Consider the following 27566-nt stretch of genomic DNA (forward strand, 5'->3'; position numbering starts at 1 on the left):
ACCAGATTGATATGATTTTTTATGGTTGGTTGCAGTCACACACTAAAATAATTATTTTTTGCATCTACATATTTAGATAGCTATAATTTTTCCAGATTCTGCAGAGTCATGTGCGGGTACCATTTTTGGTCACATCACATTTTTTGGTCAATTCTGATTTTTGATAACCAGTCAATAAAAAACTGACAGCCGGGGGCTGCCTCCCACAGATGTCAGCTTCATCACTGCGAGTTAGTAAAAATAGAGAGATCCCAAACCAATTTTTAATTTTATTTCTTTATTTATTGCACAGGTGTCAGCTGATGAATGCTCACATCATTGTATGCCTGCTTTCGGTGTTATCAGTGAGATCAGGTGTATACTGATGAGAGTAGTACTCTGATAAGTCAATGCTGGGGCCGGCAGTAACCTTTTTACCACCAGTCACAGATGCTGGCTCACACGCTTTCATCTGTATGACAGCGTGGGAACCTCAGCACCCTTACCGGTGGTAAAGAATTTACCGATTAGAGCAGATGTTTCTCGAGCTGTCACACAGACGACAGCATAGGAAACACCGTGTGGTTGGGCACCCCATTCATTTGAATGGGGTCTGGGTTTGAGTTTGGGTACCGTTCTGGTACCCGAACCAAACTTACTTTACATGTTTGGCTGAACCAGAAGGGCCCTAACATCTACGGGTCTGCCCATCACTAGTAATGAGCATCAGCCGTTTAACAACTGCTAAATGGCTGTGATGGCCACTTGGCACAGCAATATCATGGTACTCACTTGGAAAAGCAGCGCCAATTCTGCCAGAAGGGTGACACTGGATAAGGTGAGTACCTATTATTTTTATTTTCTATAGGGCACTGGATTGATTAAGCACTGATTGTCCATTAGTGTATATCCCCATTAATGCTACAGAATTTTCTTGAGAGAATGGCAATTGCCTTAAAACTACATGGGAGGCAAAAACGAAAGCATGGACAACACCTTATAATGGCCCCAAATGCTGCCAAAGCACATCAAATGAGTGACAGACACAGAAAAGTGGCCTCAATTCACCCACAGTACAAATTGTAGCATGGCACTACAGCAATCAGCCAGGCATGAGGTATCAGGGTCTGAGACAGCATTTACAGCTGTCAATTGAATGTCACAGTAAGATGAGGTGGATGAGGGATCAGTGTAGGCCTCTTTTCCGGGGAGCCCTGATACCACATGAAACATCATCTACCTGATTTCATGCTGAGCCACAATCAGGTGGCACAAATTTCAGTTTCATAGACTACCACAATATTTTTTCACTAGCTAAATGTGAAACAGCCTGCTGTATCCCACTTTGTCATTTAGTTCTGTGGTGATATGATACTGTCTGCAGACCTAACGCTCATTGGTATTGTGATTCATTTCTAAATTTTTAGATGTTTTTAAATGGTTTTATAACATAGATCTAACATAGAGAGAGGCAATTCAGCAGTCAGCAGTATTCCTAATCATAACTATATGGGGATCATGTTGCAGATAGTGCAGCAAGAAGGCACTCATATGTCAGGCTCTACCATAAGGTCCAAGCCCATGCTGTGTTGGTTGTTGGATAACAATGATGACTGTTTCCTTCTTCCCCTCCCGCCAACCTTGAACAACAGAGAGGAGGATTATCCTTTTCATTTTACAGTTGCTCGCCCATGACCTCCTTCTCCTCTATTAATTCTGCGGAGCTTGCACCTTTGATAACAGTTTGTCTGCTATCACCAGCCCACCTCGAATGCACTAATCCACCTTCCCTTGGCACCCACCTGTGTGACGACAGTCTGGAACTCAGAGACCACTCCCACAGTCACCAGAGTCATCCAGTGCACAGTCAGTGAGATGTAACGCCCTTGACTATGCTTATTAGTCCAAGTGTCTGTGTTGAAATGCACACTGGCAGACATAGATTTAGTCAAGGAATGGGTGATGTTGTCTTCGCCTTGCTGGTGTAGTGCCGCTTCCTTAGAAAAGTAATGGCTATAGGGCACATGGTACTGGAGGACTGCCACGGCCATTAACTTTCAGAAACCGTCTGTATCTACCAGGTGGAAAGGCAGCATTTCCGCAGCCAATTGATAGGAGATGGTGGAGTTCAATCTCTTATCTTTGTCATGCATAGGAGAAATCAATCTTTTATGTGACCACAACAGCGGGACCGTGGGCTAGCTGCAGTGCTGAGAGAGAGCAAAGTATGATGAACCGGACAAACTGCTGGACCGTGAGAGAGGTGCAGGCAGATATGTTAGGGTAAATTGAAAAAGTTGTGGTGTGCTCGTTCCCTGAGATTTGTCAAAAATGGCCTCTTCCATTACAACTGACGATGGGCTCTCAGCATGACGGAGAGGGTAAAGAAACCGAGGTTCTGCGGTCGATGACTTGTGTCTCAATAGTTGGCAACGTAACAGAGGAGGAGGAAAAAGCAGAAGAGGCAATTGATGGCGAAGCTGATGGTTGTTGAGGTCAGCTGGTCCGCATTTTTGAGTGGTGGGATTCGCACAGTTTCCCAATGGATGTTGATTGCAATTGTGAAGATTCATACATGTAGTAGTCCAATTATTGCACTTTTTACCTCGATTCAGTTTTTTTTCAAAATTGGCAGATTAAGTGAGTTGACTCATCCTTTGCAGTGTCAAAAAAGTCCATGGTAGGCAACCCTTGCCCACCCTGTGAGCTGCAAACCAATGGATGCTGCTGGTCACAGCCTCCGTTGTGGCTGAGGATACAATGCTAGTCATGGCTGCATCACTACATGTCTGCAACGTACAGAGCAACGTAACCTCCTCGGATGACCTACTCAGCTGTGTGCCTCCATGTTCACACCAACTGGGACCTAACACCTCAACATCATCTTCCTCTGTGTTATCACATTCCTCACCCTTGGAGTCACCCTCCTCCTCTTTCTGCCCTTCAGTTATGTTCCTGAAGTGCTTTTGTGTCTGACACCCCGTGCCCAGTGACTGAACTTCCTGGGCTCATCTTTTAAAGATGGAGTCTAGTGTTTATTCAGAGCCTTTACTATGCTGTGCTCAGCCTGTTATGCGATGCTAACCCCGCTTGGCCCAGGTCCAGTCCGGCGGTGCTAGCACCATCACGCTTGAGTTCCTTCCTAGGTCCGATGCCCGAAGCCTGATGGCTGTAGCTAGAACCTGATGACCACCGCTACCTGATCCTGTGCCATCTGAGTCTAAGCCGATGACCTGGGCAGCCTCGCCAGTGTCCCAGATGTCTATCCGGTATTCCTGATGTCCTGATGTCCTTCCTGTGTCCGATGTCCTGATGCCCTGGGCTGCCACACCAGTCCGCGTGAGCCTCAGATATCTAAGTCTCATCAGCATCACCTCCTCCAGGGGTTAACATCTGATGATGAAGCTCAGTATGCTGTTCGGACCTTACTTCATCCTGCCCTGGATTGAAGCTAAAATAATTTTGTGCATCAATGCAGATTTCCTCTTCTTGACTCTGTGAAGCTTTTGAGAACACTTCTGATGACCATAGCATAGAATGTGTGAACAGCTCTTCAGACCCACCCATCTGTGGTTCCGTACAATTAGTTGCATGGTTGGAGAGTTGGGACACGGAGGGAGGCAAATGGAATTTGGGTGCCAGCTCTGTAGACTGTACTGGGTGTGAAATTGAGGTGGAGAAAGAGAAGGAAAGGCCATTTGAAGCTGCACTTACCATCCAGTCAAGCACATGCTCTTTCAGGGCCTCATCAACAAGGTGTACCGCTGTGCATCTGCCAAAAAAAGGTAGTTGAGTAGCCCGTCCAGTATCAGAAGTTGTCAGATGTCTTTGCATAGGACGTGAGGTTGTTGGTTCACTAGTGCTTTCAGTAACCTTACCACCTACTCCACATACACCTTGGACACCAAGCCTAATTCTGAAGCTTTTTCCAAGACATGTTGCTCAGATAGTGTGGTAGGAGCATAGTATTAGCATAAAAAAATTTAAATCCTGCACTACCTCTGCAAACAGATGAAATTCCAGAGGCAGTAAATTCCAAGGTGAAATATGGCATGCTGTATCGCGTTATTCACAGATGAAAGAATTGTTTGAGTATGGATGAGGCCTGTATGACGAAGAAGATATGCTACAAACAATTTGAAAGTCAGATGTCCCCTACTGTATGATGATAGGAACTCATTAATTTTTTTGTGGCTTCTGGATCAGGCCTCTATAAACACAGTAGATGCTACAAACTATTTTAATGTCAGGTCCCCTACTCTATGACATTAGGAACAGAATAATTTTTTGTGGTTTGTGGATCAGGCCTCTCTAACACACTAGATGCTACAAACTATTTTAATGTCACGTGCCCTACTGTATGACGTTTAGCAACAGAATATTTTTTTGGTTATGTACATAAGATCTGCAGGCAGCTTAATTTCAACCCAACAAAATGACAAAGTGTGATACGGTGGGCTGTCTAACTTTTTGAAACAGAAACATTAAAATTCTTTTAATGTACGTTAGGTCTGTAGACAGTATCATATCACAACAGCACTAAATGACAAGGTTGGTTACAGCAGGCTGTTTCACATTTAGCTAGTGAAAAAATATTTAGAATGCTATACTCATGCATGGAGCACAATAGAAGCAATGCTCAACACACTTGTAGGACATGTGCTATACTGGCTTTGTCTGTGGACCTCAATAACGGCTAAAAAAAAATGTTGGAAGGTAAATTTAAGAGCCACACTGGACACTAGCCAATTGCACTATCTGACTGATATACAAATACCTAGCTAACTAGCTGCTAACAGTGCCAGTGTCAGGAGCCAGTTCTCTGCGCTGCTACAGTCTCAAAATGGCACTAAAATAAGCTGTCCACTCTTTATATGGAGAGGGACATGTGATGTCAGCAGCCAATGACACAAGCCGTGGTGTCAGGACTTTGTGGATGTTTCCTGCACTCTGATTGGCTAGCCGTAGTGTGCACACAAAGTTAGGGGGAAAAAAGTTTTCAAGAACGCTGCGCCTCTGAGCTCTGCAAACCCCCTCCCCTCATCAAACATATGCGAAGTGCTCATGATACACCACCATTATTGTTGCAAAAGGGCTGAAAATACACATTTTACCGAATTTTACTGATTTTATAAAATTTTGCTCGTGTTTCCAATCACAAATCAGAATGTGCCATATTTGTGCCAATGTTATGTTTAGCGATCAATTTCCTAACAAATTCACTCATCATAACTTGCTTACTCGTTGAAATGTACCTTTCGCTGATGTGCTGTGCTGCAAGGTGTATACTGTATATTTCCTTTGCACACTGGGGAAGCATACCTTGCTGCACTGCACATAGGAATTCCACTGCTGTGATCACCTCAAAACCGTGAGAGATTTTCAATATATGTATGACCAGACAGAGAATTTCTTACACAACTTAAGAGCAGATTCTGCAAACAAAAAACTGATACAGTTTTGAGAATAGTACATGTGAAATGGGTTTTCAAATCTCAATTCATGCGAATAAAATTGTGCAAGCGTCAGGGCTTGATGTAGAATTTTTTATAGTACGCGAAAGATTTTCACAATGGTTTCAACATCCGCAAAGGTGCAATCCCTCTCCAACATTGTGTGAAATCCCAAAATAAAAAGTGGGATAAAGTGCTGCTTACAATAAAATATATGTTCAGTATAAACATACGGTGATTTGTGTGAACATGTGCATCTAACTGTTTCTTACATTCTGGTCCAATAGTTCACAGCAGGAGTGAGGAACATTAGGCACTAACACAAGTTCTGTTAACAGTAGATGTAGAGCTTGAAGCTAAAAATCTGTCCCATCTCCCTGGTCACAATAGTGGAGAAGAGTACATATTTGCTGATTATTCTGGATAATCATGCCTGCTTGACATAAAGGAAATAATATGTGGCTGCCTGGATCCAAGAGTGTCGAATTAATGCTTATGTACTTCCAGTAGGGTACGTTTTAATGATATCTTCATAGGAAGCCAATAGGATTAAGCAGCGATTCAGGCTTATCCTAAGCTGTTGCCAATGTTCAGATATGGTACTCAAGACTTAATCAATCATGATTACAACATCTTTGTAAGGGAAGTTACAGACAAATACTCTATTGAATTTCTATGTTGTTACATTACATAAAACCATTACTACATATAATCAATCTAAATCACTCATTTCAGATTACAGACATAGAAAGCTGTTTCTGGTAATGGTCCACTTACACATGCACTTTCTTCTCCACCAGGTGTTTTTCGAAACTTGAAGTTTAGCAAAATGCTCAAAAGACTGAACAAGTAAACAACAAAGTGATTTTACAATAGAAGTAAATATGAAGTCTTTCAAAAAAAATTTAAGTCTTTTAAGCTTTTTTTCAGCCATTTTTTTGTAGCTAAGAAGCACCAAAAAACTCTGTAAAACACTTTCTAAGCTTATACCTGTACATAGAGAGCTAGAATTGACTCATAAGTGTCTGGACTCTTAGCGAAACAGCAATTTTAATTTTGAAGACTCGAAGCTGAATGAAATATTCTCTCATCCCTGTCACAGAAACAAGATAAGCTCAAAAATTCTTCAAATATGGGACCAAGCCACCTGAATTGATAACCAACAGACATGTTTTGCACAGAAACACTATTTTCATATGGGAGTTCAGGTCATCATTGCTCATAGCAGTCACATTTGCCAAATTAGGTATCTCTCTTTTTAGGACTCATTTTAGGCTGCTTTGCTTGTCAAATTTTGACAAATGAAAGAGACCTACCAGATGGCAATCTTACATTAGAACTTCAGGCATTTAAAAGCCCCAGTCTGGCGCCATATTTTATAATGGGCTGCTTCTGTATCCCCCATGAATTGTCTCTTTGCAGTTTCAAATTACACTAATCCTAATGGCATTCAGTAATCTTTGTTAGATTTCCCAATATCAATTCAAAATTATTGTTTTACATATTTTGAAAAAGAAACATGTCTGTCACTAGCAAATGTAAGTTGGTATGAATGGTTATGAGAGTCTCTTTCATGTTCAAGGCACATCAAGGATTTATAACATTTCAGAGAAATATTTATCATAAAGTTTATTTTCTTATTACTGAAACACCGCATAGACAATATCACGGCAATCGAAGCATAGAAACATGGCAATAACAACATTAGAAAGTTTAAGTAATGCGTCCTTGAAAAAAGTTTAAATCCTTGACATATTGGATTAATAAGTCTTTCTTTTAAATAGATGATAAAGATGATCAAAGACATTCAGAGCAATTTTGCTTCTTAGTCTCTCGTTTAGAACAATGGGTAAATCCTACAGGAAACCTATGGGAAATATAAAAATATCAATAACCCATTGAAATGCAAGAAGAGCCAAGATCTGAAAATCACTTGTGTTTGAGTCAACTGTTTTCAGCTCAATAAAATACAAACACATGGATTTAAAGCCATGCTTTCAATGCCTTTCAATCCCCACACAATAGTTTTGAGATAAAGCATGGTGATTTGGTAGCTGAGAAATATTATATTGTGTATTTTACCACCAAATGGAATTTTCTCAGTAGATGGACACCTTATAAACAGTATCTCATTACATAAGAAGATCCAAATATGACCTTGTAAAAATCACTTCGTCTAGAGTTTTATACAGACGGTGGAAATTGTATCAGCACAAGAACTGTGTCAAGAGCTTTATTAAATAAGTTTGCACGTACAATGCCAAATGGTAGTGGTGAAAATCAAGCCAATTTTGCCCTCTGGAGAAGTAAACATGATTTCACTTGGATGATTAATCACATTTTACTGCTTGTTTGGTGGACAAATCTGGTTTTGATGTTTTACTGCATAACAAGATATACCCACTGTAATATTTGGTGAAGAAGGCATACTGGTATGGAGTTTGGGCTGTACACCCCATTTTCATAAAGACATGGTATGATCAATTTGGTTTTGAGAATGGTAAAGTAAGAGGTTAATTTTTGTAGGCCTACAAAATCTAATTTGGTGTGGTAGATTTTATGAAAACTGTTCAGAACAATGAAACTTTTGAGGTGTGTGACTAAGCTGAGGGGACGCTAGGAATGTATTTTACAGATATGTATTCAGCTATTTGCTTTCATGTAAAAAACACCTAAATTTATCCACAGAACGCCAACATTCATGAAAAGTATAAACAAACGATCACTCCAGAACTTTTTGGACACAGTTGGAAATATAAAATCTATGCATTTCTTACTTTAACAATCGAATGAATTCTAGAAACTTCTACGTTGGAGTTGCACCTGCGCAAACAGATTTTGGAGGCACTGCTGAGATTCACAGAATGTCTTTGAAACCAGAAGAAAGAATGTTGTAAGAGGAGAGACACAAAAAAGTGACAAATAAGCTTTTGACTTACAAGTGCTGTCTCTTATCTATAAAAACTTTTCCAAGTCAATCTTGAAAGGTTTGTATAGGCATTATGGCAATTTTCCATTTTTGTGCCTTTTGTTTTTGCTTTCCTTCTTAAAATAGCCATAACCTTTCTACATTTCCATTAACATATAGTATGAGAGATTGAATTTTTGTGGGAAGAGTGAGACTTTAAAAGTAGAGCAAGTAAACTGCAAGTGTACTTCTAAGAATTACAAAACTTGAGAAAAATGCAATTCCTCAATCGCTTTTTGGGTTTCATTTTATGAGATAAAAATGATTTAGTGATATGATTGTTGAGATCAGTGCAGAAAGATTTTCATCTTTTGGTCGATGGATCAGTGTGAAGTCCTTATTGCTTTGTGTGGCGAGCTGATGCTGAAAAGTAGTGTGTTAATTGGATAATATGGTGATGTTTTCTGTGGATTAATTGAAAAGAAGTGTTGGAATTTTTTTTATGCTTTTCCAAATACAATTGGTGACATTATTGGATGTGTATTTACATACAGTACAGACCAAAAGTTTGGACACACCTTCTCATTTAAAGATTTTTCCGTATTTTCATGACTATGAAAATTGTAAATTCACACTGAAGGCATCAAAACTATGAATTAACACACGTGGTATTATATACTTAACAAAAAAGTGTGAAACAACTGAAAATATGTCTTATTTTCTAGGTTCTTCAAAGTAGCCACCTTTTGCTTTGATGACTGCTTTGCACACCCTTGGCATTCTCTTTATCAGCTTCAAGAGGTAGTCACCGAAAATAGTTTTCACTTCACAGGTGTGCCCTGTCAGGTTTAATAAGTGGGATTTCTTGCCTTATAAATGGGGTTGGGACCATCAGTTGTGTTGAGCAGAAGTCTGGTGGATACACAGCTGATAGTCCTTCTGAATAGACTGTTAGAATTTGTATTATGGCAAGAAAAAAGCAGCTAAGTAAAGAAAAACGAGTGGCCATCATTATTTTAAGAAATGAAGGTCAGTCAGTCCAAAAAATTGGAAAAACTTTGAAAGTGTCCCCAAGTGCATTTGCAGAAACCATCAAGCGCTACAAAAAACCTGGTTCACATGAGGACCGCCCCAGGAAAGGAAGACCAAGAGTCACCTATGCTTCTGAGGATAAGTTTACCCGAGTCACCAGTCTCAGAAATTGCAGGTTAACAGCAGCTCAGATTAGAGACCAGGTCAATGCCACACAGAGTTCTAGCAGCAGAAACATCTCTACAACAACTGTTAAGAGGAGACTTTGTGCAGCAGGCCTTCATGGTAAAATAGCTGCTAGGAAACCACTGCTAAGGACAGGCAACAAGCAGAAGAGACTTGTTTGGGCTAAAGAACACAAGGAATGGACAATAGACCTGTGGAAATCTGTGCTTTGGTCTGATGAGTCCAAATTTGAGATCTTTGGTTCCAACCACTGCGTCTTTGTGCGACGCAGAAAAGGTGAACGCATTGAATCTACATGCCTGCTTCCCACAGTGAAGCATGGAGGAGGAGGTGTGATGGTGTGGGGGTGCTTAGCTGGTGAGACTGTTGGGGATTCATTCAAAATTGAAGGCATACTGAACCAGCATGGCTACCACAGCATCTTGCAGCGGCATGCTATTCCATCCGGTTTGCGTTTAGTTGGACCATCATTCATTTTTCAAAAGGACAATAACCCCAAACACACCTCCAAGCTGTGTAAGGGCTATTTGACCAAGAAGGAGAGTGATGGGGTGCTACGCCTGATGACCTGATGGTTTGGGGTGAGTTGGACCGCAGAGTGAAGGCAAAAGGGCCAACAAGTGCTAAGCATCTCTGAGAACTCCTTCAAGATTGTTGGAAGACCATTCCTGGTGACTACCTCTTGAAGCTCATCAAGAGAATGCCAAGAGTGTGCAAAGCAGTCATCAAAGCAAAAGGTGGCTACTTTGAAGAACCTAGAATATAAGACATATTTTCAGTTGTTTCACACTTTTTGTTAAGTATATAATTCCACATGTGTTAATTCATAGTTTTGATGCCTTCAGTGTGAATTTACAATTTTCATAGTCATGAAAATACAGAAAAATCTTTAAATGAGAAGGTGTGTCCAAACTTTTGGTCTGTACTGTAGTTTTGGTCTATAGTGCTACTATGTAGTCCACATGAACTCCTCTGCATGAATTGTTTCATAATTGTCTATGCTTGTATTACTATGTGTTGATGTCGATGTTAAATGTCAATACATGTTTGGGTTTTTCAGAGAAAAGTAGCTGTTTACCAGTGATATTCGATCGCATTTGATATGTAAAAGGAACAGTTACTCAGACTAAGGAGGGTGGTGACACACATAGATGGAGGTATATATTACACAAAGACAGCCCTTTATGGGTTTTTTTAGCACAGTTAACCATGTTATCCTCATGAAGAGAAGAAGAAAAAACTGAACTGGAACTGAAATCTCATCTCCCGAGATCTTGGTGTTGAGATCTCTATCTGCGCATGTGCTGCCCCAGCAGTTGTTTTCTCAGAGTCCACCGAATAGTAAATCATGCAAGTGTGGGAGCTCTGTGCTTTCAGAAAATGTCGACACCAGCAGCGGCGCACAGCCGAACACCCCCTCATCCCAGCAATGCTCCACTCTTGCCTCCTCCAGCAGCGACCCTGGGACCCCGCTTCACTGCAGCCACCTCCACAGTAAGCAATAAGATGCATGGATTATAATCACCACAAATTTATTAAAAAAAGGTTTTTTTTCCTATTTTTCTCCTTAAATTTAGGGTGAGTCTGTTAGGTCTCGAGTTCCCGATTCTGCACAGGGGGAATCTTGAGCCATCTCCGCTGCGGTCTCCCATTCTTATCCAGCCGCAGTGGAGTCTGTTCAGCAGGGACGTCGGTCCCAGCATCTTGCTCAGTCTCACTCTGTACAGAGAGTTACTGCTGCTTCTTCAGCTTCTGCCATTAAAGCCAGTGCTGGTCAGCAGCGAGCGGACTTCTCTGGGACTAAGTCCTTGTCTGCACACACTGAGCATGCCCAGGGCAAGATCTCCCGTTGGAGATCGAGGGTCATGTGCTCAGGCTCTGCAGCACATTCCATTGGTCCTCTTGGCAGGTCTTGGAAGGGCAAAGTTTCTGTGGCCACTTCCTGTGCTGCAACTATATAAACTGCGCATGACCGCACGGCCATGCGCTAGTGTACAATTGTTAATGTGTGTATGTTGTGAGTGCAAGTCGTCCTTGGATACCCCTACCCTATTGAATGTCTGTTCGCGGAAGGTGTATGGTTGCTATCTAGCGCCCGACTTATCCTACAGCATGAATCACACATTACAGCGTCCAGTTGCTGTGACCGCCAGTACGGCGCCGTGCACTTCCTCTGTGCTTTCCTTACCCAAGCCTGGGTGGTTAGTGGCGTTCGTCAGTGCGGCACCGCATGCACTCTTGTGCCTTAATATTGTTATTTGGTTTCCTTACACACCCAGTTGCGGTGTTGTGCCAGCAAGGGTCTAATCGGACTTCAATCCTAGTTGGGGTTGAGTTCGCTGACTACTTGCTCGCGTTCTATGTGCGGTTCCGCGGTCCTGTGACGCAACAGGATCGCTTCCTTCACGCTGGGTGAAGTTTAACCCACGTGTGTATACTTATGAGTACCGCCATATAGTCTGTCATTACTTGGCAGCAGGTTCCATCTCTGCACGGTGGACCCCGGGCTGCGAACGCACCATACTCTATCTGTCTTATTATTTGGTGCGTTCCGCTAGCCCTAACATTACACTAGCGCCAGAGTCTGGCTAGTAATGACGGACAAACAGCAATCCTTGCGGTATATCCAGCAGCTGGAGGGTAGGTTGGCGGCTCTTGAGAGCGCAACCTCAGCTGTGGATGTTACCGCAGTTGCTGTACAGGCTGCTAGCGTGGCTGCAGCAACCCTGTCCATTGCCACCCTTGCTCCGACATTTTCTCGCTGCCAGAAAAATTTTCTGGTGATAGCAAATTTTGTAGGGGATTTGTGAGTCAGTGCTCTATTCACCTCGAGCTTCTGGCTGCACGTTTTCCCACAGAGCGGGCTAAGGTGGGATTTATAGTGTCTCTCTTGTCGGACAGGGCGTTGGAATGGGCTACGCCGCTGTGGGAGCGTGGCGATCATGTGGTGCAGAGTGCTCCGCTGTTTCTGAGCACTCTGAAACAGGTCTTTTTAGGACCTCAAGTCACCCATGATACTGCGCTCCAACTGCTGGCATTAACTCAGGGTGAGTCCTTGGTCAGTCATTTTGCCGTCCAATTCCGCACTTTAGCTTCTGAGCTGGATTGGTCGGATAAAGCTCTTATCCCCATATTTTGGAGGGGCCTGGCTGACCACGTTAAGGACGCTCTGGCCACTAGGGAGATTCCTGCCACACTGGAGGAGTTAATAACTGTCTCCACTCGAATTGACCTCCGTTTTAACGAGCGGAGGTTAGAGCGAGCCCAGTGTAGGCAGAGGTTTCGGCTGGCTCCTACCTTTGCCAAACCTCTGGAATCTCCGGTCCTGGTTCCTGAGTCACATGAGGCCAGGGAAGTGTCACAAGCGGGATCTAAGTCCCGGACCGCTTGTGCACTCAAGGTCTGTCATGTTTGCCAGCAGTCAGGACATCTAGCCACCAGATGTTCTCAGCGGTCGAGGAAACGTCAGCGTCTAGTGGTAGTAGGTGGAGGTACACTAGACACGGCGACGTTTGCCTCTAAATTGTCCTTTAAGGGGACAATTACTATAGGCTCATTCTCCCACTCGGTAGAGCTCTGCGTGGATTCTGGGGCGGAGGGCAATTTTATGTCTTCTGCCTTCGCCCAACGTCACGCAATACCCCTGGTTATGCTAGCTCAACCAGTAACGGTACGAGTGGTGAATGGGTCGACACTGCCCTCACAGATAACACACCAGACCATCCCTTTTACTCTGTCCATGTCGCCATCTCATCAGGAGATTATATCTCTGCTCGTCATTCCTGAGGGAATTGATGAGGTCCTGTTGGGAATACCTTGGCTACGGTACCACTCTCCTCATATCGAGTGGTCCTCTGGCAGAATCCTGGGATGGGGCGAATCTTGTGGGGGTAGGTGTCAGAGGGAGTGCATTCAGGTTGCTACTACAGAGGTACCCGCAGATCTTTCCTCTCTCCCCAAGCAGTATTGGTCTTATGCAGACGTGTTCTCCAAAAAGGCGGCGGAGATCCTTCCGCCCCATCGCCCCTATGACTGTCCTATTGATCTCTTGCCTGGTGCTGAGCCTCCCCGGGGTCGAGTCTATCCGCTATCTCTCCCGGAGACGGAGGCAATGTCACAGTACATCCAGGAAAATCTGGCAAGAGGATTCATTAGGAACTCAGTGTCACCTGCTGGGGCAGGGTTCTTCTTCGTGCAGAAGAAGAATGGGGAATTGCGTCCATGCATAGACTACAGGGGTCTTAATGCCATCACCGTTAAAAATAAGTATCCTTTGCACTGGATATCAGAGCTCTTCGATAGGCTTTGGGGAGCAAGGGTATTTACTAAACTAGATCTGCGGGGTGCTTACAACCTGATTCGCATCCGTGAGGGGGACGAATGGAAGACGGCTTTTAACACCAGGGATGGGCACTATGAATATCTGGTGATGCCCTTCGGGCTCTGTAATGCCCCAGCCGTTTTCCAAGACTTTGTGAACGATATCTTCCGGGATATGCTTTCCACCTCGGTTGTAGTCTATCTGGATGATATTCTCATCTACTCTCCAGATATTGACTCCCACCAGAGAGATGTTTGCAAAGTCTTCGACCTCCTACGGGCAAACTCCCTCTATGCCAAGTTGGAGAAGTGTATGTTTGAGCAGGAGTCCTTACCTTTCCTAGGCTACATCATCTCTGCCCAGGGATTGGCTATGGATCCTGCCAAACTACAGGCTGTGATGGACTGGCAGGAACCCCATTCTCTTAAAGCGGTGCAGCGCTTTATGGGGTTCATTAATTATTATCGCCAGTTCATTCCGCACTTCTCAACTTTGGTAGCTCCCTTGGTTGCCCTCACCAAGAAGGAGGCGAATCCCAAATTGTGGTCTGAGGAGGTCTCCAAGGCCTTTAACTCTATAAAGTCACACTTCGCTAGTGCTCCCATCCTACATCGCCCCGATGTTGATAAGCCATTTATCATGGAGGTGGATGCCTCTTCTGTTGGTGCTGGAGCAGTCCTCTTCCAAAAGGATGCTCAAGGTCGGAAGCATCCTTGCTTCTTTTTCTCCAAGACCTTCTCACCAGCAGAGAGGAATTATTCCATCGGGGATAGGGAGTTGCTAGCCATGAAGTTGGCTTTCTCGGAGTGGAGACATCTCTTGGAGGGAGCACGTTTTCCCTTCCAAGTCTTCACAGACCATAAAAATTTGGTGTACCTGCAGACAGCCCAGCGGTTGAATTCTCGCCAGGCCAGATGGTCCTTATTCTTCTCCCGGTTTCATTTCACCCTCCATTTTCTTTCTGGGGAGAAGAACATTCGGGCCGACGCTCTCTCTCGCTCCGTTGTGTCATCTGCGGAGGAGGAGCCTCGGCTTATTGTCCCCACCGAGAGCTTGAGAACTGTGGCCCCGGTTTCGCTAGAGTCTGTGCCCCCGGGCAAGACTTTTGTTCCATCCAGTTTGCGACCGGAGGTTCTCTCTTGGGCACACTCGTCCAGGGTGGGTGGACATTTTGGTACCAAAAGGACATCTGAATTACTGGCGAGGACATACTGGTGGCCGCATATGGCTCGTGATGTCGCAGAGTATGTTCGGGCGTGTGTCTCTTGCGCTAAGAACAAGACTCCTCGGCAGCGGCCAGCTGGTTTGCTTTATCCTCTGCCGGTGGCGGACAGGCCCTGGGAGATGGTCGGGATGGACTTTGTGGTGGGCTTACCCAAGTCTCGTAACCGCACCATTATCTGGGTGATCACCGACCATTTTTCCAAAATGGTGCACTTGGTGCCTCTTCCACGGCTACCTTCTGCACGGGCGTTGGCTGTCTTGTTCGTCAAGCATATCTTTCGCCTACACGGTATGCCAGACAAAATTGTTAGTGACCGGGGTCCCCAGTTTGCGTCTCGATTCTGGAGAGAGCTTTGTCGTCTACTCAGTATTGAGTTGAATCTATCTTCGGCATATCATCCCGAGACGAATGGGTTGGTAGAGAGGGCCAACCAGACCTTGGTCACATATTTACGACATTTTGTTTCTGCCAGGCAGGATGACTGGGCATCCTTGCTACCGTGGGCAGAGTTTGCACTTAACAATGCCGTAGCCGACTCCACCGGTCAGACTCCATTCCTCCTAAATTACGGCCAGCATCCGCGTGTTCCTGTGCCCATGCCTGTGTCTTCTGCTGACTCCAGGGTGGCAGACTGGGCTGTGGAGGCACAGGACATTTGGGACCGCACGCAGGATGCCATTCGGGCCTCCAAGGAGAGAACGAGGTCCTCCGCCGATGTTCATCGGCGCCCCGCTCCGACCTTTGCTCCTGGCGACTTGGTGTGGCTCTCCGCCCGTAACATCAGGCTGCGAGTTGAGTCCACTAAGTTTGCTCCTCGCTACTTGGGTCCCTTCAAGGTTCTCGAACGGGTTAATCCTGTGGTCTACCGTTTGGCTCTTCCTCCACGCTTGGGTATCACCGACACCTTTCATGTGTCCCTCTTGAAACCCGTATACATGTCCCGGTTTTCCGAGTCATCTGCCGGGACATCGGGTTTGTCTACGGACGATTACGAGGTGAACGCTATTTTGGGGTGCAAGGTGGTACGCGGCAAAAAGTTCTATCTGGTGGATTGGAAGGGTTATGGCCCACAGGACAGGTCATGGGAGCCTGGTGAAAACATTCGGGCCCCACAGCTCATTGCTGCCTTCGAGCGTAGCGAGGCCCTAGGAGGGGGGGTAATGTTAGGTCTTGAGTTCCCGCTTCTGCACAGGGGGAATCTTGAGCCATCTCCGCTGCGGTCTCCCATTCTTATCCAGCCGCAGTGGAGTCTGCTCAGCAGGGACGTCGGTCCCAGCGTCTTGCTCAGTCTCACTCTGTACAGAGAGTTACTGCTGCTTCTTCAGCTTCTGCCATTAAAGCCAGTGCTGGTCAGCAGCGAGCGGACTTCTCTGGGACTAAGTCCTTGTCTGCACACACTGAGCATGCCCAGGGCAAGATCTCCCGTTGGAGATCGAGGGTCATGTGCTCAGGCTCTGCAGCACATTCCATTGGTCCTCTTGGCAGGTCTTGGAAGGGCAAAGTTTCTGTGGCCACTTCCTGTGCTGCAACTATATAAACTGCACATGACCGCACGGCCATGCGCTAGTGTACAATTGTTAATGTGTGTATGTTGTGAGTGCAAGTCATCCTTGGATACCCCTACCCTATTGAATGTCTGTTCGCGGAAGGTGTATGGTTGCTATCTAGCGCCCGACTTATCCTACAGCACGAATCACACATTACAGCGTCCAGTTGCTGTGACCGCCAGTACGGCGCCGTGCACTTCCTCTGTGCTTTCCTTACCCAAGCCTGGGTGGTTAGTGGCGTTCGTCAGTGCGGCACCGCATGCACTCTTGTGCCTTAATATTGTTATTTGGTTTCCTTACACACCCAGTTGCGGTGTTGTGCCAGCAAGGGTCTAATCGGACTTCAATCCTAGTTGGGGTTGAGTTCGCTGACTACTTGCTCGCGTTCTATGTGCGGTACCGCGGTCCTGTGACGCAACAGGATCGCTTCCTTCATGCTGGGTGAAGTTTAACCCACGTGTGTATACTTATGAGTACCGCCATATAGTCCGTCATTACTTGGCAGCAGGTTCCATCTCTGCACGGTGGACCCCGGGCTGCGAACGCACCATACTCTATCTGTCTTATTATTTGGTGCGTTCCGCTAGCCCTATCAGAGTCTTATAATCTGATGCGTTTTATAATCCGTCTGTTTAGTGTAACTTGCTACTTATTGTTTCCTTGCTTGAAATGTAAGTGTGACTTTTAACCCCTTCCCGACCTGTGACACAGCGTATGCGTCATGATAGTCGGTGTCAATCCGACCTGTGACGCATATGCTGTGTCACAGAATGATCGCGTCCCTGCAGATCGGGTGAAAGGGTTAACTCCCATTTCACCCAATCTGCAGGGACAGGGGGAGTGGTAGTTTAGCCCGGGGGGGGTGGCTTCACCCCCCCCCCCCATGGCTACGATCGCTCTGATTGGCTGTTGAAAGTGAAACTGCCAATCAGAGCGATTTGTAATATTAAAACTGGTGAAATATTACAATCCAGCCATGGCCGATGCTGCAATATCATCGGCCATGGCTGGAAACACTAAATCCGCTGCGGATTTATGGCGGATTTACCGCAGATTTTCTGCACATTTCACTGCAGTTTTACAACTGCGATTTTCTATTGGAGCAGTTGTAAAACCGCTGCGGAATCCGCAGAAAGAAGTGACATGCTGCGGAATATAAACCGCTGCGTTTCCGTGCAGTTTTTCTGCAGCATGTGTACAGCGATTTTTGTTTCCCATAGTTTTACATTGAACTGTAAACTCATGGGAAACTGCTGCGGATCCGCAGCGTTTTCCGCAGTGTGTGCACATACCTTTAGAATTAGTCTATGTGCACACAGTGCGGATTTGGCTGCGGATCCACAGCGGAATGGCTGCTGCGGATTCGCAGCAGTGTTCCATCAGGTTTACAGTACCATGTAAACCTATGGAAAACCAAATCCGCTGTGCCCATGGTGCGGAAAATACAGCGCGGAAACGCTGCGTTGTATTTTCCGCAGCATGTCAATTCTTTGTGCAGATTCCACAGCGTTTTACACCTCTTCCTCAATAAGAATCCGCAGGTGAAATCTGCACAAAAACACTGGAAATCTGCGGTAAATCCACAGGTAAAACGCAGTGCCTTTTACCCGTGGATTTTTCAAAAATGATGCTGAAAAATCTCACATGAATCCGCAACGTGGGCACATAGCCTTAGGGTTAGGGTTGGAATTAGGGTTGTGGTTAGGGTTGTGATTAGGGCTATGGCTACAGTTGGGATTAGGGTTAGGGGTGTGGGGTGGTTAGTGTTGGAGTTAGAATTGAGGGGTTTCCACTGTTTAGGCACATCAGGGGTCTCCAAACGCAACATGGCGCCACCATTGATTCCAGCCAATCTTGTATTCAAAAAGTCAAATGGTGCTCCCTCACTTCCGAGCCCCGACGTGCGCCCAAACAGTGGTGTACCCCCACATATGCGGTACCAGCATACTCAGGACAAACTGCGCAACAATTATTGGGGTCCAATTTCTCCTGTTACCCTTGTGAAAATAAAAAATTGCTTGCTAAAACATCATTTTTGAGGAAAGAAAAATGATTTTTTATTTTCACGGCTCTGCGTTGTTAACGTCTGTGAAGCACTTGGCGGTTCAAAGTGCTCAACACATATCTAGATAAGTTCCATGGGGGGTCTAGTTTCCAAAATGGTGTCACTTGTGGGGGGTTTCTACTGTTTAGGCACACCAGGGGCTCTGCAAACGCAACGTGACGCCCGCAGACCATTCCATCAAAGTCTGCATTTCAAAAGTCACTACTTCCCTTCTGAGCCCCGACGTGTGCCCAAACAGTGGTTTACCCCCACACATGGGGTATCAGCGTACTCAGGAGAAACTCGATAACAACTTTTGGAGTCCAATTTCTCCTGTAACCCTTGGGAAAATAAAAAATTCTGGGCTAAATAATTATTTTTGAGGAAAGAGAACGTATTTATTATTTTCACGGCTCTGCATTATAAACTTCTGTGAAGCACTTGGGGGTTCAAAGTGCTCACCACACATCTAGATAAGTTCCTTTCGGGGTCTAGTTTCCAAAATGGGGGTCACTTCTGGGGGTTTCTACTGTTTAGCCACATCAGGGGCTCTGCAAACGCAACGTGACGCCCGCAGAGCGTTCCATCAAAGTCTGCATTTCAAAATGTCACTACTTCACTTCCGAGCCCCGGCATGTGCCCAAACAGTAGTTTACCACCACATATGGGGTGTCACCGTACTCAGGAGAAACTGGACAACAAATATTGTGGTCAAATTTCTCCTGTTTACCCTTGGGAAAATTAAAAAATTCTGGGCTAAATAATTATTTTTGAGGAAAGAAAACGTATTTATTATTTTCACGGCTCTGCGATATAAACTTCTGTGAAGCACTTGGGGGTTCAAAGTGCTCACCACACATTTAGATAAGTTCCTTTCGGGGTCTAGTTTCCAAAATGGGGTCACTTATGGGGGGTTTCTACTGTTTAGCCACATCAGGGTCTCTGCAAACGCAACGTGATGCCCGCAGAGCATTCCATCAAAGTCTGCATTTCAAAACGTCACTACTTCACTTCCGAGCCCCGACATGTGCCCAAACAGTGGTTTACCCCCACATATGGGGTATCAGCGTACTCAGGAGAAACTGGACAACAACTTTTGGTGTCAAATTTCTCCTGTTACCCTTGGAAAAAAAATTGCAGGCTAAAAGATCATTTTTGAGAAAATAATTTTTTCTTTTTTATTTTCATGGCTCTGCATTATAAACATCTGTGAAGCACTTGGGGGTTCAAAGTCCTCACCACACATCTAGATTAGTTCTGTTGGGGGTCTAGTTTCCAAAATGGTGTCATTTGTGGGGGATCTCCAATGTTTAGGCACACAGGGGCTCTCCAAACGTGACATGGTGTCCGCTAATGATTGGAGCTAATTTTCCATTTAAAAAGCCAAATGGTGTGCCTTCCCTTCCGAACCCTGCCGTGCGCCTAAACAGTGGTTTACCCCCACATATGGGGTATCAGCGTACTCAGGACAAGCTGGACAACAACATTTGGGGTCCAATTTCTCCTATTACCCTTGGCAAAATAGGAAATTCCAGGCTAAAAATCATTTTTGAGGAATGAAAAATTATTTTTTATTTTCATGGCTCTGCGTTATAAACTTCTGTGAAGCACCTGGGGGTTTAAAGTGCTCAATATGCATCTAGATAAGTTTCCTGGGGGGTCTAGTTTCCAAAATGGGGTCACTTGTGGGGGAACTCCAATGTTTAGGCACACAGGGGCTCTCCAAACGCGACATGGTGTCCGCTAACAATTGGAGCTAATTTTCCATTCAAAAAGTCAAATGGCGCGCCTTCCCTTCTGAGACCTGCCGTGTGCCCAAACAGTGTTTAACCCCCACATATGAGGTATCGGCGTACTCGGGAGAAATTGCCAAACAAATTTTATAATCAACTTTATCCTATTGCCCATGTGTAAATTAAAAAATTGAGGCGAAAAGAAATATTTTGTGAAAAAAAAGTACTTTTTCATTTTTACAGATCAATTTGTGAAGCACCTGAGGGTTTAAAGTGCTCACTAGGCATCTAGATAAGTTCCTTGGGGGGTCTAGTTTCCAAAATGGGGTCACTTGTGGGGGAGCTCCAATGTTTAGGCACACAGGGGCTCTCCAAACGCGACATGGTGTCCACTAACGATGGAGATAATTTTTCATTCAAAAAGTCAAATGGCGCTCCTTCCCTTCCGAGCCTTACCATGTGCCCAAACAGTGGTTTATCCCCACATGTGAGGTATCGGTGTACTCAGGAGAAATTGGCCAACAAATTTTAGGATCCATTTTATCCTGTTGCACATGTGAAAATGAAAAAATTGAGGCTAAAAGAATTTTTTTGTGAAAACAAGTACTTTTTCATTTTTACAGATCAATTTGTGAAGCACCTGGGGGTTCAAAGTGCTCACTATGTATCTAGATAAGTTCCTTGGGGCGTCTAGTTTCCAAAATGGGCTCACTTGTAGGGGAGCTCCAATTTTTAGGCACACGGGGGCTCTCCAAACGTGACATGGTGTCCGCTAAAGAGTGGAGCCAATTTTTCATTCAAAAAGTCAAATGGCGCTCCTTCCCTTCCAAGCCCTGCCGTGCGCCGAAACAGTGGTTTACCCCCACATATGAGGTATCAACGTACTCAGGAAAAATTGGACAACAACTTTCGTGGTTAAGTTTCTCCTTTTACCATTGGGAAAATGAAAAAATTGTTGCTAAAATATAATTTTTGTGACTAAAAAGTTAAATGTTCATTTTTTCCTTCCATGTTGCTTCTGCTGCTGTGAAGCACCTGAAGGGTTAATAAACTTCTTTAATGTGGTTTTGAGCACCTTGAGGGGTGCATTTTTTAGAATGGTGTCACTTTTGGGTATTTTCAGCCATATAGACCCCTCAATCTGACTTCAAATGTGAGGTGGTCCCTAAAAAAATGGTTTTGTAAATTTTGTTGTAAAAATGAGAAATCGCTGGTCAAATCTTAACCCTTATAACTTCCTAGCAAAAAAAAATTTTGTTTCCAAAATTGTGCTGATGTAAAGAATACATGTGGGAAATGTTATTTATTAACTATTTTGTGTCACATAACTCTCTGGTTTAACAGAATAAAAATTCAAAATGTGAAAATTGCGAAATTTTCAAAATTTTCGCCAAATTTCCGTTTTTATCACAAATAAACGCAGAAATTATGGACCTAAATTTACCACTAACATGAAGCACAATATGTCACGAAAAAACAGTCTCAGAACAGCTAGGATCCGTTGAAGCGTTCCTGAGTTATTACCTCATAAATGGACACTGGTCAGAATTGCAAAAAACGGCCAGGTCATTAAGGTCAAAATAGGCTGGGTCATGAAGGGGTTAATATACATTTAATTAAAATAAAAATGTTAAAGCTAGCAACTACGCCTTATTTTTCCTAGGATTATCTGGGGATTGTGTATAAATCTGATATTTTGGTGGCTAATCACTGCCATACAGTGGACAGATTGTGTTAATAATCTACCATAGTGTCTGTACGAGTTGGGGCTGGGACTAAAAAATAATTATACTCTGCAGCTGTGTCTGTACGATTTGTGGCCATGCCTAAAAAAAATAGTGATACTCCACCACTGTATCTGTATGATTTGTGGAAAAGCATAAGAAATAATTATACTCTACCAATGTGTCTGTACGATTTGATGTCTGTACAAGTTGCGGACGTGCCTAAATCCATAATGATACTCTTCCACTGTGGATTTGCCTAAAAAAGTATTTATACTCTACTGCTATGTCTGCATGATTTGTATCTGTGAATAAAAAGATAGCTGCCATTAACCCATTAACGACCGCCGATATGCCTTTTAACGGCGGTAGTTAAGGGTACTTAAACCACAACGCCGTTAATTTACAGCGCTGTGGAAAAAGTGTATAGCACCCCCCAGAGTCAGATTTTATCTGGGGTCTTGGGCTGCCGGGGGTAGCCGAGAACCCAGAGAACATGATTTACTGTCTCCGGTTTTGCGTTCGCTGATATTAACCGTTTACCGGCGACCGCAAAACAAAAAATTAAGATGTGCCATTTAATTTCTCTCTCCTCTGATGTGATTGCACATCAGAAGAGAAATAGGGTCCCCGATCCCCCTCTGGTTCCTCCAGGTGCTGCTCGGCCCTCCTGCCCCCCCCCCCATGGGTGCCACCATCTTTTCCCAGAAAAAAATGGTTGGTGCATGTGTAGTGCACCCGCTGAGATCTGCTGGCTAGTACCCGGCAGATCTCGGGGTCTCGGCTGCCTGGGGTAGATGAGACCCCAGAGAACATAATTCAGGTTGGTTTTTACCGACCCCGATTTTGCCATCATCGCTACTATCTGTGTAAAAAAAAATCCAATGTGCCATTTAATTTCTCTCTCCTCTGATGTGATCGCACAGCAGAGGTAAGAGAAAGTGTCCCCGATCCCCTCGTACCTCCTGCTGCTCCTCAGCCCTCCTGCTTCCTCCGGTGGGCGCCGCCATCTTCATCCAGAAAAAATATGGTGGTCTCATGCGCAGTGCGCCCACCGAGATCTGCCGGACGGCACCCGGAAACAATAGGAAAATTTTTCCTATTGGTTTATTTTGATCACTGTGATCAACCCTATCACAGTGATCAAAATAAAAAAATAGTAAATAAACTCCCCCTTTATCACCCCCTTAGTTAGGGAAAAATAATAAAATAAAGAAAATGTATTTATTTCCATTTTCCCATTAGGGTTAGAGTTGGGCTAAAGTTAGGGTTAGGGTTAGGGTTGGGCTAAAATTAGGGTTAGGGTTGGGGCTAAAATTAGGGTTAGGGTTAGGGCTAGGGTTGGGGCTAAAATTAGGGTTAGGATTAGGATTTGGGTAAGGCTTCTTTTACACGTACCGTGGTTTTGCATCCCATTTTTGTGGTCCCAATAGATTTTTATGGAGCCACAAAAATGGGCTGCAATCATTCCACAGAGCGCCATATGCCGTATGGCCGTGAGGGCCGTATTAACGGCTGTAAATAAAATTTGAGCCTGTTTGATATTTTTCACGGCTTATGGACATGGCCACCATTGTAATTCAATGGGGCCACAAAAACATCGGAAGGTTTTTTTTGTGGTCCGTTATTGCTGCAGACGGTGAAAATTGCGGCGACACAGCCCACAAAAAAGGCCTGCAATAATGGGCCGCAAAAAACCCGGTAAGTGTAAAAGAAGCCTTAGGTTTAGGGTTAGGTTTGGGATTAAGGTTATGGTTAGGGATGGGATTAGGGTTAGGGTTAGGGTTCGGATTAGGGTTATGGGTGTGTTGGGATTAGGGCTAGGTTTGTGGTTAGAGTTATGGTTAGCATTGGGATTAGTGTTAGGGGTGTGTTGGGGTTAGGGATGTGATTAGGCTTAGTGTTGGGATTAGGATTAGGGTTAAGGGTGTGCTGCGGTTAGGGTTGTGATTAGGATTATGGTTAGGGTTGGGATTAAGATTAGGGGTGTGTTGGGGTTAGGGTTGGAGTTAGAATTGGGGGTTCCACTATTTAGGTACATCAGGGGTTCTCCAAAGTGACATGGCTCCACTATTGATTCCAGCCAATTTTGTGTTGAAAAAGTCAATTGGTGCCCCCTCCCTTCTGAGCTCTGCTGTACACTCAAACAGTAGTTTACCACCACATATGGGGCTTCAGTGTACTCAGAACAAATTGGACAACAACCTTTGGGGTCCAGTTTCTCCTGCTACCCTTGGAAAAATAAAAAAATTGGGGGCTAAAAAATCATTTTTGTGAAAAAAGATTTTTTATTTTAACGGCTCTGCATTATAAACTTCTGTGAAGCACTTGGGCATTCAAAGTGCTCACCACACATCTAGATAAACTTCTTGAGGGGGTCTAGTTTCCAAAATGGGGTCACTTGTGGGGGGTTTCTACTGTTTAGGCACATCAAGGGCTCTGCAAGCACAACATAACAACCGCATTCCATTCCATCAAAGTCTGCATTCCAAAACATCACTACTTCTTTTCCGAGCTCTGCCATGCGCCCAATCAGTGGTCCCCCCACATTTGGCGTATCAACATACTCAGGACAAATTGCACCACGACTTTCATGGTTCAATTTCTCCTGTTACCCTTGTGAAAGTAAAAATTTTGGGATGAAAAATCATTTTTGTGGAAAAAATATGATTTTTTATTTTCAAGGCTCTGCATTTTAAAGTACTCCCCACACATCTAGTTAAGCTTGTTGGGGGGTCTAGTTTCCAAAATGGGGTCACTTGTGGGGGGTTTCTACTGTTTAGGTACATCAGGGGCTCTGCAAACGCAACATGATGCCCACAGACCATTCCATCAAAGTCTGCATTTTAAAACGTCACTACTTCCCTTCTGAGCCCCACTGTGTGCCCAAACAGTGGTCCCCCACATATGTGGTATCAGCATACTCAGGATAAACTGGATAACAACTTTTGGGGTCCAATTTCTCCTGTTGCCTTGTGAAAGTTAACAATTGCGGGCTAAAAAATCATTTTTGAGGAAAAGAAAAGATTTTTTATTTTCACAGCTCTACGTTATAAACTTCTGTGAAGCACTTGGGGGTTCAAAGTACGCACCACACATCTAGATAAGTTCCTTACGGGGTCTAGTTTCCAAAATGGTGTCACTTGTGGGGAGTTTCCACTGTTTAGGCACATCAGGGTATCTTCAAACGCAGCATGGCGTCCAATCTCAATTCCAGCCAACTCTGCATTGAAAAAGTCAAATGGCGCTCCTTCCCTTCTGAGCTCTGCCATGCGCCCAAACAGTGGCTTATCCCCACATATGGGGTAACAGCATATTCAGGACAAATTGCACAACAACTTTTGGGGTCCAGTTTCTCCTGTTACCCTTGTGAAAATAAAAATTTTGGGGTGAAAAGATAATTTTTGTGGAAAAAATATGATTTTTTATTTTAACAGCTCTACGTTATAAACTTCCGTGAAGCACGTGGGGGTTCAAAGTGCTCACCACACATCTAGATAAGTGGTCTAGTTTATAAAATTATGTCACTTGTGGGGGGTTTCCACTGTTTAGGCACATCAGGGGCTCTCCAAACGCAACATGGCGTCCGATCTCAATTCCAGCCAATTCTCCATTGAAAAATTCAAACGGCACTCCTTCTTTTCCACGTTTTGCCGTGCGCCCAAACAGTGGTTTACCCCCACTTATGGGGTATCGGCATATTCCAGAGAAATTGCACAACAAGTTTTGTGGTTCATTTTCTCTTTTTACACTTGTGAAAAAAAAACAATTGGTTCTGAATTAAAATGTTTGTAAAAAAAAGTTAAATGTTAATTTTTTCCTTCCACATTGCTTCACTTCCTGTGAGGCACGTAAAGGGTTAATAAAATTCTTGAATGTGGTTTTGAGTACCATGAGGGGTGTAGTTTTTAGAATGGTGTAAATTTTGGGTATTTTCTGTCATGAACACCCCTAAAAGTCACTTTAAATGTGAGATGGTCCCTATAAAAAAAAGGTTTTGTCAATTTTGTTGAAAAAATGAGAAATAGTTGGTCAATTTTAACCCTTATAACTTCCTAACGAAAAAAAAATTGTTTCCGAAATTGTGTTGACGTAAAGTAGACATGTCGGAAATGTAATTTATTAACCATTTTGTGTGATATACAGTACAGACCAAAAGTTTGGAAACACCTTCTCATTTAAAGATTTTTCTGTATTTTCATGACTATGAAAATTGTACATTCACACTGAAGGCATCAAAACTATGAATTAACACATGTGGAATTATATACTCAACAAAAGAGTGTGAAACAACTGAAATTATGTCTTATATTCTAGGTTCTTCAAAGTAGCCATCTTTTGCTTTGATGACTGCTTTACACACTCTTGGCATTTTCTTGATGAGCTTCAAGAGGTAGTCACCGGGAATGGTTGTCACTTCACGGGTGTGCCCTGTCAGGTTTAATAAGTGGAATTTCTTGCCTTATAAATGGGGTTGAGACCATCAGGTGTGTTGTGCAGAAGTCTGGTGGATACACAGCTGATAGTCCTACTGAATAGCCTGTTAGAATTTGAATTATGGCAAGAAAAAAGCAGCTAAGTAAAGAAAAACGAGTGGCCATCATTAGTTTAAGAAATGAAGGTCAATCAGTCCGAAAAATTGGGAAAACTTTGAAAGTGTCCCCAAGTGCAGTGGCAGAAACCATCAAGTGCTACAAAGAAACTGGCTCACATGAGGACCGCCCCAGGAAAGGAAGACCAAGAGTCACCTCTGCTTCTGAGGATAAGTTTTTCTGAGTCACCAGCCTCAGAAATCGCAGGTTAACAGCAGCTCAGATTAGAGACCAGGTCAATGCCACACAGAGTTCTAGCAGCAGACACATCTCTACAACAACTGCTAAGAGGAGACTTTGTGCAGCAGGCTTTCATGGTAAAATAGCTGCTAGGAAACCACTGCTAAGGACAGGCAACAAGCAGAAGAGACTTGTTGGGCTAAAGAACACAAGGAATGGACATTAGACCAGTGGAAATCTGTGCTGGTCTGATGAGTCCAAATTTGAGATCTTTGGTTCCAACCACCATGTCTTTGTGCGACGCAGAAAAGGTGAACGGATGGACTCTACATGCCTGGTCCCCACCGTGAAGCATGGAGGAGGAGGTGTGATGGTGTGGGGGTGCTTTGCTTGTGACACTGTTGGGTATTTATTCAAAATTGAAGGCATACTGAACCAGCATGGCTACCACAGCATCTTGCAGCGGCATGCTATTCCATCCGGTTTGCGTTTAGTTGGACCATCATTTATTTTTCAACAGGACAATGACCCCAAATACACCTCCAGGCTGTGTAAGGGCGATTTGACCAAGAAGGAGAGTGATGGAGTGCTACGCCAGATGACCTGGCCTCTACAGATGGTTGGGGTGAGCTGGACCGCAGA

General features: G+C 44.2%; 1 protein-coding gene across 1 annotated transcript in view; it reads right to left on the bottom strand.

Annotated features, from left to right (window-relative positions):
- The window catches only part of MTNR1A (melatonin receptor 1A), a 302510-nt gene that overhangs the window by 118244 nt on the left and 156700 nt on the right, over positions 1–27566 (bottom strand). The gene's annotated exons all lie outside the window — the stretch shown is intronic.

The sequence above is a fragment of the Ranitomeya imitator genome, chromosome 1 (assembly GCF_032444005.1).
Source record: "Ranitomeya imitator isolate aRanImi1 chromosome 1, aRanImi1.pri, whole genome shotgun sequence".
Taxonomy (NCBI): domain Eukaryota; kingdom Metazoa; phylum Chordata; class Amphibia; order Anura; family Dendrobatidae; genus Ranitomeya; species Ranitomeya imitator.